Source organism: Leuciscus leuciscus (genome assembly GCF_965113295.1).
Source record: "Leuciscus leuciscus genome assembly, chromosome: 6".
NCBI lineage: Eukaryota > Metazoa > Chordata > Actinopteri > Cypriniformes > Leuciscidae > Leuciscus > Leuciscus leuciscus.
In genome coordinates, this window is record NC_138730.1 from 39,014,995 (window position 1) to 39,028,582 (window position 13,588).

Genomic DNA, 13,588 nt, shown 5'->3' on the forward strand with positions numbered 1-13,588 from the left:
GGCTCCTCCAACAGCCAAAATAAAGAGTCTGAATTGTCCATTCTCTTGAGAGTGAAGAGTCCCCACATTTTAAAAAGTCCACAATAAAAAGGAGATATGTTATTCAGGTTCAACTTCCTGTAATCCATAAAAAGGAGGCCAACATCAAGTCCAAGTCCCTCCACCCTTTGTAGGATGACCTTGGTCAAGTTCCTCCACACCAGATCATTGGGGCCTGTTAAAAATCTCTGAATGAATTGTAAACGAAATGTTGCCATTCTGCTTGGTAAATGGACCAAACCTTGTCCACCTTCATCTTTAGGAAGAAACAATACACTTTGTGGAATCCAGTGCAATCGATCCCAAAAAAAATCCACAAAAATTCTTTGCAGCTGAGATAATAACCCTATGGGTGGATCCACACAGAACAGTTTATGCCAGAGTACCGAAGCTACCAAATTATTCACTATTAACACTCTTCCCCTAAAAGATAATTGTGAATGAATCCACTTCCATTTAGCCAGTCTACCTACCATCTTCTCTACTACCCCATCCCAATTATTTTGTTGTGTAATTGCATCTCCAAGATAAACTCCCAAATATTTGAGACCTCCCTTTTTCCAGGTTATTCTATCAGGTAAAACTGGTAGGCCCTGCTCCCATTTTCCTATAGCCAATGCCCCGCTCTTTTCCCAGTTTACTTTAGCAGCTGAGATAACTCCAAACTCTCTTATAATACCCTCCATATGGTTAATATCTCGCTGCCCATTAACCATGATTATGACATCATCAGCATAAGCTGAAACTTGAAATATATTACCGTTGTGCAAAGAAAAACCTTCAATTTTTGATCGTAATTTATTCAACAAAGGCTCAATAGCCAAAGAATATAACATTCCCGATATTGCACAACCCTGTCTAATGCCCCTAAAAACCTTAAAAGGGGCACTCAAACCACCATTGATTTTCAAAACACTTTCAATGTCCTGGTACATAACTTTGATCATATTAATAAACTCCAATCCAAAATTAAAAGCATTTAAAGTTTTCCAAAGATATCTGTGCTCGACTCTGTCAAACGCCTTTTCTTGATCGATAGAAACAAGACCCAAATCAACACTAGAAAAATTGCAAATATTTAAAATATCCCGTATAAGGCAAACATTATCAAAAATAGATCGTCCGGGAATACAATAAGTCTGGTCAATATGGATGACTTCCCGCATCACCTTTTTCAGCCTATTAGCCAGGGCTTTAGAGAATATTTTCAGGTCAGAGCATAGCAAACTCACTGGTCTCCAGTTCTTTATATCTTGTAGATTCCCTTTTTTAGGTAACAGGGTAATCACCGCTCTTCTGCAGCTTAAAGGCAACAACCCCTCAGTTAAGCTCTCATTGAGAACACCCAACAGGTCATTACCCAAAACTGCCCAGAACTCTCTGTAAAACTCCACAGGGAGCCCATCCATGCCAGGGGCTTTACCCCCCTCCATCGCTTTCAGAGCAGTGAACAGCTCCTGCTCACACAGCGGCAGCTTCAGCTCCGCTTTTGAGCTCTCTGAAACACGGGGTAGACCTTCGTAGAAGTGAGCAGACAAATCATCATCCTCAACATACTCGCTGCTATACAGCCCAGTATAGAACCGTACGGCCCTCTTTCTTATCTCAGAGGGTTCTGTTAGCTCACGCCCATCTTCAGAGCACAAACAGTGAATGCAACGACTCTGACCATTCTTTCTCTCAAGACTGAAAAAGAATTTAGATGGAGCATCCATTTGTGAAAGGTTTAAAAAGCGAGATCGCACCAATGCTCCTTGCGCCCTAACTCCCAATAGGTTTAAAAGAAAAGATTTTTTGGATTTAAGAGTCTCCAAATATCTTTGCTCTTTGGTAGCATCAGCCAAATCCTGCAATTCAACTATTTCAGTTTCTAACTTTTTCATAGATCGTGTTATATCCCTGGTAACATTGAAAGTGTATTGTTGACAAAGCATCATTATTTTAACCTTCCCAATATCCCACCACTGACGCAGATCTTCAAACTCGTCTTTTCTCGTCTTAAAATTGTCCCAAAAAAAGCAAAAAACATCTCTAAAATTCTTATCATTCAGCAGAGACGTGTTGAAATGCCAATATGCACTTCTGGCCTTTATATTTGCTATAAATACTTGACATGTAACTAAACAGTGATCCGAAAAACCTACTGGAGCAATTACACATTTTTTAATAATATTAAGATGATGCTTATAACAATAAAACCTATCAATTCTAGCTAGGGATATAACATTTCCCCTTGCATGTGCCCATGTATATTGTCTGACATCACTATTAGCCCCCCCGCCATATGTCACATAAACTGTGAGTCTCGACTAACTCGCATATAACACGAGCTGAAGCAGCATGTGGTTCTACGTGGTTCCGATCCAATACATAATTTTCTGTGCAGTTAAAATCTCCCCCAAAAAACAAATAATCATCAGAAATATAATCCTGCAAAATACTATTAATATTGTTAAAAAAAATAACTCTTTCAGCCCCAACAGTTGGAGCGTATATGTTCAAAAAACCCAAATTGAATCTTTCAAATTTTGCTTTTAACAGCATGAGTCTACCTGGTATTACACGTTCCAATTCATATGAAATAGGCAGGAATGTTTTGGCAAAAAGTACAGCCACCCCTCCTCTGACTGAACTCATATGAGAAAGCACTACTTCCCCATCCCACTCCTTTTTCCAATCGATTTCGTTTAAACTATCACTGTGTGTTTCTTGAACCATCATAACATCCAAGCTCTTTTGTCTGATTAACTCAAAAAGTAATGCTCTTTTCTTTATATCTCTTGCACCATTCAAATTCAGAGTACCTATCCTTATCGTACTCATTAAATAGTGTGTTATCAAGAGACATAAAGCAAACAATAACTTAAAATAACAAAATGACTTATGTCGTTTCAAAACCATCCTCAATTTTTTGTTTTAGTTTCAATTTAGACACAAATTTCTTCAACCTGAACATTTCTTGAACAGTGAAATGCTCCTCACTGTCACCCCTCATCGTCATTGCAACTGAATCTATGAATAGTTTACGATCAGGGAAATACTCCTCAACCTGGACATTTTTCATATTCTTTGTTTTGTGAAGGAATAATCTTATTTTTCCAAATGTGTACACACCTTGATGATCGTACTGTCCATTTCTGCTAGCTGTTGCCTCAACATCAGACTCAACTGAGCTGCATTCAGTATCATCATTTCTATTAGCTGCGTCTACAGTCACCTGACCAGTGCTCTTATTCTTTAAGCTTTTCTTTACTCTTTTCCTTTTAGTAGAGGGAGTTTTAAAAAGTTCTTCATCCCTCAGCATCTCAGTGTCCAGACTCTCTTGAGCCTCAATAATTTCTGCAACAGCAGATACATTCTCCTGTGATTCATCAGTTTCATTCTCTACATTGTCTGCACCTATCGTTATGCCATGAACGTGTTCCCCTACACTCTCCACAGCTTCCTCATCCTCAACAGTCTCACTTCTCCTACTTTCCACATGCATGTCTTCCTCAGCAAAAGCAGCACTGGTCCCAGCAGAAGCAGCACTGGTCCCAGCAGAAGCAGCACTGGTCCCAGCAGAAGCAGCACTGGTCCCAGCAGAAGCAATCTCACCCATCCTCTCATTACCTACAGTTTCAGCATCATTAACTTTCTCAGTACATGCACCTCTAATGTGTCCCTCTTTTCCACATCGGAAACATTTCATAATATCAGAGGTAACAAAAACCACATAATCAAAACCATCAACCTTAAATTTGAAAGCCACATTCAATTCGTCTGCATCCTTCTTCAAAACCATATAAACCTGACGTCTAAAACAAACAACATGCTTAAGTAGCGGTGACTTACAACCAAACGGGATCTTTTTCATTTGGGACACTACTTTACCATGCCTTGACAGCTCTGCTATCAAGAGTTCATCTTTAATGAACGGGGGAACATTAGACAGAATAACTCTTTTCGCCGGTTGAAGCAGCGGCATTACGGGAGTGAAGGTATCCTGTATAACAACGCCATTCTGAACAACACTATTAACTTTTTCAATAGTGTCTAGAAAGACAACAACAGCGCTGTTCATGCGAGAAGCAGATAATATGCTATCGCAACCAACAATTTCTCCTACAGCCAAAACACATTGTTCCACCGAAACATTACTCACAGGCGCGAGCTTGATACCGTGTCTTCGCGACAACCGGTCCAAACTCACGCGTTCTGAGGACGCCATTGCCACCCAGCAAACGCCGGATAGCGGCGAAAATCGTCCCACCTAAAACCTACCAAGCCTATATTAACAATCTCAAACTCACACTTCTTAAAAAATCTTTAAACAAAAACAGTAAGAAAGTTAAGAGAAAGAGAGGGAAAAACTCACTCACACCAGCAGTACTCACACCAGCAGTACTCTCACCGCAAACTCCGCCCACTCACTCACAGCATCCACTCACAGAGAGAGAGAGAGAGAGAGAGAGAGAGAGAGAGAGAGAGAGAGAGAGAGAGAGAGAGAGAGAGAGAGAGAGCGAGCGAGCGAGCGAGAGAGAGAGAGAGAGATTTCTTCTCCGAAGAGCCTGAGACTGTTGTGTGACCAGACTTGGAGTGTTGCTCTTGTTGGTGTATGTTACGCTTAAGTGTGTTGTTACGCTTAAATGTGTTGTCACGGCTGTAGTGGCAGCTTTGGTGTGTTAAGCTTAAACCAAGGTCAATTTAAATGTCTTGTGGCTGTAGTGTACAGCTTTGAATTGCTTGCCCATTGTTGAGTGTTGGAGCAGTAGGGAGTGGGTGCCATTTTTCTTTTCTCATTTTCTCCAGTTTTTTTGTTAGTTAGGAAGTAAGGTAAGAAGTCCTGTTGTTTATTTGTGTTTATTGTTGTAGGTCAATTAGGTTTTCCTTCTACCGGGTAGTGATCTTTTGTTTGTTTTGGCTTTACCTGCTCCTGAAGAACACGCTTCATATCTTTTTCTTTTGGAGCTGTTTGTTTAGGATTCTTTTTGCACTGTATTTATCACTTATTGTAAATAAATGTATTGGAAATCTTACTTTGTGTATTGTGTGCTGGGACTCAGATAGGTTAACTTTTCTTTGTCGCTGTTCATTTTTGCTTTAAAGTTACTTTTGCCCCTAGAAAATGAATTGGGAACGTAACAGTGGTATTGTGTAATTATTCGAATAGAATTGAGTCTTTTCTCTCTGTTTTGCATGCGTCGTCATAATCATTATGGTTATAATTATTATTATTTTATTTGTTTATTGTATTTTTATTTTTTTGCCTCTGTCACAGTGTATTCTTAACCTGAATTAGCACTGTTCATATAGGCAACACCAATAGGTGTCATGTAACACAAAATAAACCTATGTTTTCTTCATGATACAGGGCATAATCTTAGTTTCGTTTTTATTTTGTTACCATTTGACATCACTGGGTTTTAATTTGAGGTATGAAAACCTGACGATGCCACATATTGAAACACAAATTCATATAACATAAATTAGCCTGTCATTTTCTTCATTTCTAAGTCAATAAAGGTTATGTTAAATTAATAAATGTAGTGTAAATGTTGTAATGAAACAAACTATACCGTTCAAAAGTATGGGGTCAGTAGTTTTTCAAAACAAATGAATACTTTCATTCAACAAGGAAGCATTAAACTGATGAAAATTGACAGTAAAGACTTTAACCATGTCTTCAGTGTCACATGATCCTTCAGAAATCCTTCTAATGTGATATGTGAATATTGGTGAAAAAGCAATTCATTGTTATTATCAGTGTTGAAAAGAGTTATTTACATTTTTTAGGATTCTCTGATGAATAGAAAGATCTTTCTATTTTTTTGTAGAAAGCCTTTCTTTAAAGTGAAATTTCGTTTTGAAATGTTGGAGACCACTGGTGTACAGTATACATTTCTTGGACTATTTAAATGTGTTATTAAAAAAAAGAACAAAAAGATCGTCGCGCTGCGATGGGAGTAAACCCGCCCAGATCAGCCGATCCATCTGTGGGAGAGGATGTTCTGGTCACTGGATACGTATTGGAATTCAGAGAATGCACGAAGGATCAGGAAAGTGAAAAGCCATGGAAGTCTGTGAAATCTACAAACAGGGAGTGCACTCTTCAGGGACTGAAAGAAGACACAGATTACACAATCCGAGTTTTTGCAAACTGTGGAAATGATAGAGAGAGTCTTTACAGCCCTGAAACTGTGTTTTCAGCCAGTTTTAAAGCTGCCGTCGGCAAGTCTGGCAGATTGGGTCGATTAGGCAAAATTTTGAATGTTTACAACTCTCATGCCCCTCCCCACTACCAGCGAGCACCCTCCCATCGAGGTCGTGCTCGTCAGTGCGTCACTGTGCGTGTGTACCTGATTTTCTGTGAACGCGTCCGTCTCTTCAGCATCTATCAACACCATGGACTCGGAGGTAGGCTGCCCTGGCTAATCTAGCCATAGATAGCAATAACCGAGGAATTGGAAGCTTGTTAGTAGATTTTCTCTCCGCCATCACGCTTCATGCAATCTCCAGGCGAACTTCAGGCGTGGCGTGTGCATGTGATATTAACGTGCGCGAGTGAGGGGGGATCTGTGGCGTGTGCACGACCTGTGATTGACAGTCAGATCTCACACCCCCCTGCGCTGATTGGACCTGATGAAGCGGGAGCGCTGGATTTTTGCAAAACAAATAACACGCTCCAGGTGGAGTTAGAAGCTCGGGTTTTTTTCTAAAACCACCTTATTTATGTTGTTCTGTCGGATTATAGTGTCGATTACACTGAATATGATCAAAAAAATGTTGCCGACGGCAGCTTTAAGGGGAAACAATCAAATAAGGATGGGACTGGGTTGTTTTTGAATCAATCTAAAGGAATAAAAAAGGGCAATCCATCAATACATACACTGATACTATACCCCAAAATGGTAGAGACTGTTAGTTTTAATCAGTATGTCTTCGGTAGAAAGGTTGAGGATGTGAAAAACAAAGTTATCCTTCTTTTGGGACCAACGGGTGCAGGAAAAACCACACTGGTTAATGCGATGGTCAATTACATACTGGGCGTAAAGTGGCAGGATTCATATCGCTTCAAACTAATCAATGAAGTGACCAATCGCTCACAGGCTGAGAGTCAGACATATAATGTCACTGTCTTTTGAGCTGTACAGTCAGCCTGGCTTTAAAATTCCCTATTCCCTCACAATCGTAGATACACCCGGATTTGGGGATACAAGAGGGGTCGCACATGATAAACTGATTACAGAGCAGGTCAAAAGCTTTCTTTGTAGCCCTTTGGGAATCGATCACATTGATGCCGTCTGCTTTGTTGTCCAGGCCTCTCTTGCCCGACTGAGTGCCAATCAGAGATACATCTTTGACTCAATCCTGTCCATTTTTGGCAAAGACATTGCAGAGAACATCATCATTTTGGTGACATTTGCAGACAGTAAAAACATTCCAGTTCTAGAGGCCATCAAAGCAGCAGATCTGCCCTGTCAAAAGAATAAAAAGGGACAACCCACCCATTTCAGTTTCAACAATTCAGCTGTGTATGCAGACAAAAAAGTAGAAGAGCCTACAACCTCTGACAATGATTCAGATGATAATGATAATGAAGATGAAGATGATAAACTGACCGAGCTTGTCTGGGACAAAACCTTTAAACAGATGAAGGCTTTTTTCAAGGCATTGGGGGCCATTGAAAGTAAAGATCTGACGATGACTATAAAGGTCTTGGAGGAACGAGAGCGCCTTGAGAAAGCCATGAAAAGTCTGACCCCTCAAATAACTGCAGGTCTCTCTAAAATGAGTGAGATAAAAAAATTCAAACAATGTTTGGAAAATGAGAGCAAGAACATGGAACAAAATGAGGATTTTGAGCAAGATGTAGAGGTGATGAAAGCAATCAGATCCCCTGTAAACTGTTTTACCATGAATTGCAACAACTGCTTCTTCACATGTCACTCCAACTGTTTCCTCCCTGCAGAAGATTCTGTGCAAACTTGTGCTGTGATGGAGGCTGGACACTGCATTATCTGCCCTGAAAACTGCCCTTACTCTGCTCATTCTAAGGAAAATTTCATGTGGACGTAAGAAACAAAAATAGAGAAAAAAACTATTAAAGAGCTGAAAGACAACTTCATGAAGGGCGGGCAAAAGGAAAGTTTATGGACTCTAAGCAAATACTTGATGCACTTGAAGAGGAACTCCATGGAATTGAGGAAAAACTAAGGAAGTTGATCAAACTGTCCTCTGATTGCCTAAGAAGACTGGATGAAATTGCATTGAATCCAAAATCTCTCTCCACAGCCGATTATCTCAAAATCCTGATCAAAACTGAGAAGGAAGAGAAAAGTCCTGGCTTTGAGGACCGGGTTGTTGGACTCGAGAAAATGAAACAAGAAACTCTTATTCTGGAAAAGATTGCTAAAGGAGAAAATTTGCTCGAAACAGAGCGCCGTATTATGGAGGAGAGAGAGAAGCGAATGCAAACTGTTGCCCTGAAAATTATGAAAATTAAGGAAGCTTTTAGTGCCTTTCAGTCACAGAGCAAACAGAAAACATCTGATCAAAAGAATGGAAGTGCTTGACTTGAGGGACAGGAGATGTCTGAAACAAAATAAAAAGCTGAATAGTTCAAAAAGATTTAGGAAAATTGAAAATTTGCTTAACAAGATGTTACTTAACCCCTTAACCCCGCCGGCGGGACACACCCCCGCGAAAAAAATTCATAATCAATTTACTAAGCAACCACTGAATGGAACAACACAAAATAGGTATCATATTAGGTATCAACTCCTAACGAGTGCTGAGTTATTCCTCTAAAAACACCCCATAGGCGCCACCTAGCTGCAAAATTAATAATCATAATATTTTTCAAAAATATGACCTTGATCAACTTAAAATAGATGTCATTTGAAAGCTAAGAGTCTGAAATTTACAATGAATGTAGCCAATTTGATAAACTCCTAAGTAGTGCTGAGTTATTTGCTAATAAATAGAAGAAAAAAATTGGGGGTTTTTTGTACTACTATTTTTTTGTACTACATACTGCAATATGTCAAAAACATCATACAGCTCATATAGTCCTGTGTCATATGTCATTTGAAAGGTCTCAATGAGTAGAATCCAACAAGCATAATTGTTTCAGGCTTTTTACTAAACTTGAGCAAGGTTTTTGTAAAATAAGCCCCTCAAGAGACCATGGGTAAACCATATATGGATGCTGAATTTTAGACACCTTTCTGCTTGTAACTTCATGAAACATGCTCTGATTGTGGACACACCATTATTAACAGCAGATGCTTACAATTAAAATGAGTCCAAACTCGACATAATCCATCACTCAGAACTAAAGATATTCCTCATGGAGTTCTAATACACAAAAAATCCACAGACTCACGTAGCCTAGCAAGATAGCTTAGACTTGGCCTTTTTACTCGTATCTTCATGAAACATGCATCGATCATGAAAAATGACACAACGTTTACAGCCGGAGCTCACGATTACAAAGAGCCCAAACTCAATATATTCCATCATCAGATCTAAAGATATTCCTCATGGCGTTCTAACACAAAAAATACCTCAGATGCACCTATCCTAGTATATGGGCAGATGACGTGACGCATGTTTTTTCTGTAATCAAGTCTAAATGTTTATTGAACTGCATTTCTCAATTAAAACAACACATGCCATTGGGGCATAGAACAATTTTATTTAAATATTATGATTTTGGGACGTAAAATTTATTTGGTGTTGTTCATATTTCAAGGTGAATAGCAAAATGTCCTGCGGTGTGACTGTAACATTGATGACTCATCAAATGTAAATATTAGTAAAATAAAGCAGGTATGCTTGGAGCAGCTAATAAATGCCTTGGCATTTTTTTGTATGCATTTACTTACTTAACTTAAGTTTTCAAAATGCTAAAAAGTACTAAAATAATATTTACAGTACATTTAGTTTTGAAACACAAATGCTGTCCTGCAGTGTGACATAGGATATTAGATTTGTGTACTGGCAGTTACATGGACAGCCATAGGGGTCCTTTAGTCAAGCCCCCTACCAGGAAGTCCCCCAGATGTTTGGATGTGCTAAGGAGGTTAAAATGTGAGTGTTAATCTCTTATTAATTTGATATATTTTATCATTTCTGTCAGACCATGAACGTGTCCATTTTTGATAGTCCTGTGGTGTGACTGATCTAGACTGATCTAGTTCGAGAAAAAATAAAAATATTTTTAAAAAAGAATCATATTCAGGTTTAAAACAATGAACTTATTCAGTTACTGTAATGCCCAAGGTCAGTCTTGTATAGCAATTACTCAAAATGGCTGCAAAAGTGAAAAAGTCCTGTGGTGTGACAGCCCGTCCTGTAGTGTGACATAATTAAATCAGATGTCTAGCTAGATTCTCGTCTGTTATGTTTGCAATATTAAACATAAATATAAATATATCTCTGTCTCTCTATATATATTAAACAAATATTGTAAATATTATATATAATATACCTATATTATATTAAACATAAATATATATCTGTCTTCATTATACATAATATACCTATATTATACATATATTAAGCATAAATATATATATCTGTCTTCATTTGTTTGTTGTATGTGTATGTTAACAGTCACTGATCATTGTTTTTAAAGTGATTTGTCAGTTTTTAGGCATGAGTAAAGAAAGGACAAGGAGGTACAGGGAAATGATGAAGTCAGATTTCTCTTGTTCACTGGAATCTTTGTTCAAAGAGCTGAATTGATGATTTTAACATGCTTTTAATTCTTTTAGCATGATTTTAATGACTTTCCCCTGAGAAACAAGATATTTGTTTAGTCTTTTAACCCTCTGGGGACCAAGCTGTTTTTGGGGCCCTTGAGATGTTCTGACATGCTCTGACATTTGTGCTTTTTTCAGTTATTTATAAACATGTTAATGGCAAAGGTGTAAATTCACTCTATATAGCACAAACAGGCCTACCATAATATGCGAGCAACATGTATGTAGATGTTTGTATTTTTAAGAGAATAATGTTTATGCGTGGTTATTTAAAAAAATAAAAATGAAAGTTGCTGAAATAAGACCACAAAACTCATACAAAATATGTGCCCACAAGACTTTTGACTAATGGATGTTGTCCCTTTCAGTTCTAGCTTCAAAATTATGTGAAAATAGTCTTGCTTTATCGTTCACAAAAAAAAATACATTGATTTAAATGGTGTAAAACAGGTTTTGCTTGGAAAGCCAATATGCGAGGGGGAGGAGTAGTTTACACCTTAGTCCCACCCACTCTGCATAATGACTCTGCATAATTAGCCATTCATTCAGGTGTGACACTGACTGAGCCACAATGCAAAGACAAAATATATATTTTGAAGAAGACTTATATTGACCATTTAAGATTTTGCTTACATCTATCTTGTAAATATGTTTTGCTATTTTATTAAAAAGGTTACAATTACAACAATAATTACAATTTCAGCAATATTTCTGCAAAAAAGTACTCTTTCTTTGTAAAAAAAAAAAAAAAGAAAAGATTATAGGCCTACATTTTATCATATGTATTCATTAGTTTGAATATAGCCAACATTGGAACATCTTAGTCTATGACTTTATTTTTGACAAAATAGTATTTTATATATATTCAGAAAAGCTTATTTGATGTGACAGTATATTCTACAGTAAAAACTGTACCCAAATCTAGTCAACAAAATGTTGTCTTTCATACTTCGCCTGACTGTAACGCAGTAACTGTAACTGTAAAAGCAGTTTATTCTTTCACACACAGACGCGCGATTCATATTTAGGCTAAACACTCTTTACAAATAGACGCGCGATTCATATTATAGAAACGCGATTCATCTTTTTGTTTACATAAGCCTACAACGTTATTCCATAACGTTATTCCACATTAACACTTGAGAAAGGATAACTTAGCCTACCTCACTCCTCAGCGGGATCTGCTCCTCATATCAGCACGGAAAATTTTCTCCATAAGGTAGGCTATATTATGCCTCTTTGTTTACAGCTGATGTGGGGGCGTTTCACAGACTGAAATGGTTCTCAGAATTTGCGTTTGAATAGCACGCGCTCTCCGGGGAGTGGTCACATTACTTTTGAATGGCTCCTAATGAGCTCGACTGGAGTCGCTCTCTTTTTATACAGATTACAGAAGCTGATAATATTTGTTTTTTATATAAATTACTTCATTTAAAAGCTGCGATCTCAAGCTTTATGCCCGTGGGTCTGTTTGACTGAATTTTCGCGGAGTTATAGATAATTTTCGAACGCGTTTCAAATGGGAGTTTACTGACAGAGAGAAGGCAGAAATAGCATCATGTTAGTTTTTCTTTATTTGTCAAAAAGCAAAACACTTTATTTGTATTGTGAGTATACAGAAAAAAAAATAGAAACTGAACAGGATCGATTGATGTATTACACGAAAATGAAAGATCAAAATTAACAGAGCATTTTGTGTTTATTTTTCATTGCTAAAAAAAAAAACGAGCAAAACGCGTGGGCGCGTTTTTGGTCCCCAGAGGGGAAAAATAGAAATGAATGGTCTTTATGACTGGGTCTGATCTGACACCTCCAAAATGTTAATTATTCAGTATGTCTTGTTCACTATGTTTTTAGTTCAAATTCATACACTAAGTAATAAGATTGTACTGATATGGTGGATTTTCATTAATGTTCAAATAGAGATGCAAATGAATTTGTTTGTTACAAAAGTATTCAATAAATTTCACCATAATGTTCATGCAGTGTCTCATTTTGTCCTGTGGTGTGACGGGATGTCCTGTGGTGTGACATCACTTCAAACACAATTAAACGACTTTTACTATGTTAACTAGCTTAAATAATTATATGCATTTGAAAACATTGCATAATATAACCATATAAAAAAATAATAAACATTTTCAAATATTTTTTCTCATTTTAAACAATATTTCCACTGGATTGAGTGGTAAAAGATGGCACAAGCAAAGAATATAATCGAAAAACAGCTGTGAAAAAAAAAAAAAAGCAGAATTTTAATGATCATTCTTTAAGAATACTTGTTAAACATAAAACATACCTGATTTGTATTTGAAATTAATAATATTTCAATATTTGAATTTTATAGTAATGTCATGTCACACCGCAGGACATATTTTGCCTGGAGCTGTGAGAAAAGCTTAATAAATTACATAATGAGAAAAAAAATCTGCTAACCTCTAACAGTTTCAAAAACAACAGTATTTGTACTTTACAAATTCATACAATTCTTAAGCAATTTAGAACTTTGTTTTAAAAAATGCTGTTTCACCCTTATTTGTCATCTACCCATATACTCATGAAGCACTCGCGTTTGGTTTTCACTTATAACTTCACGAAGCATGCACAGATCGTAGAAACCTGCACATCATCATTTTCAGCAGACTCTCACGATTAAAAAGAGCCCAAACTCAGCTAAATTCATCACTCAGATCTAAAGATATTCCTCGTGGGAGTTGTAACACACAAACCCCCAAAGGCGCATATAGATCATTTATTATAGATGTAGCACTTGTCGCGTTTTAACTCATAACTCAATGAAG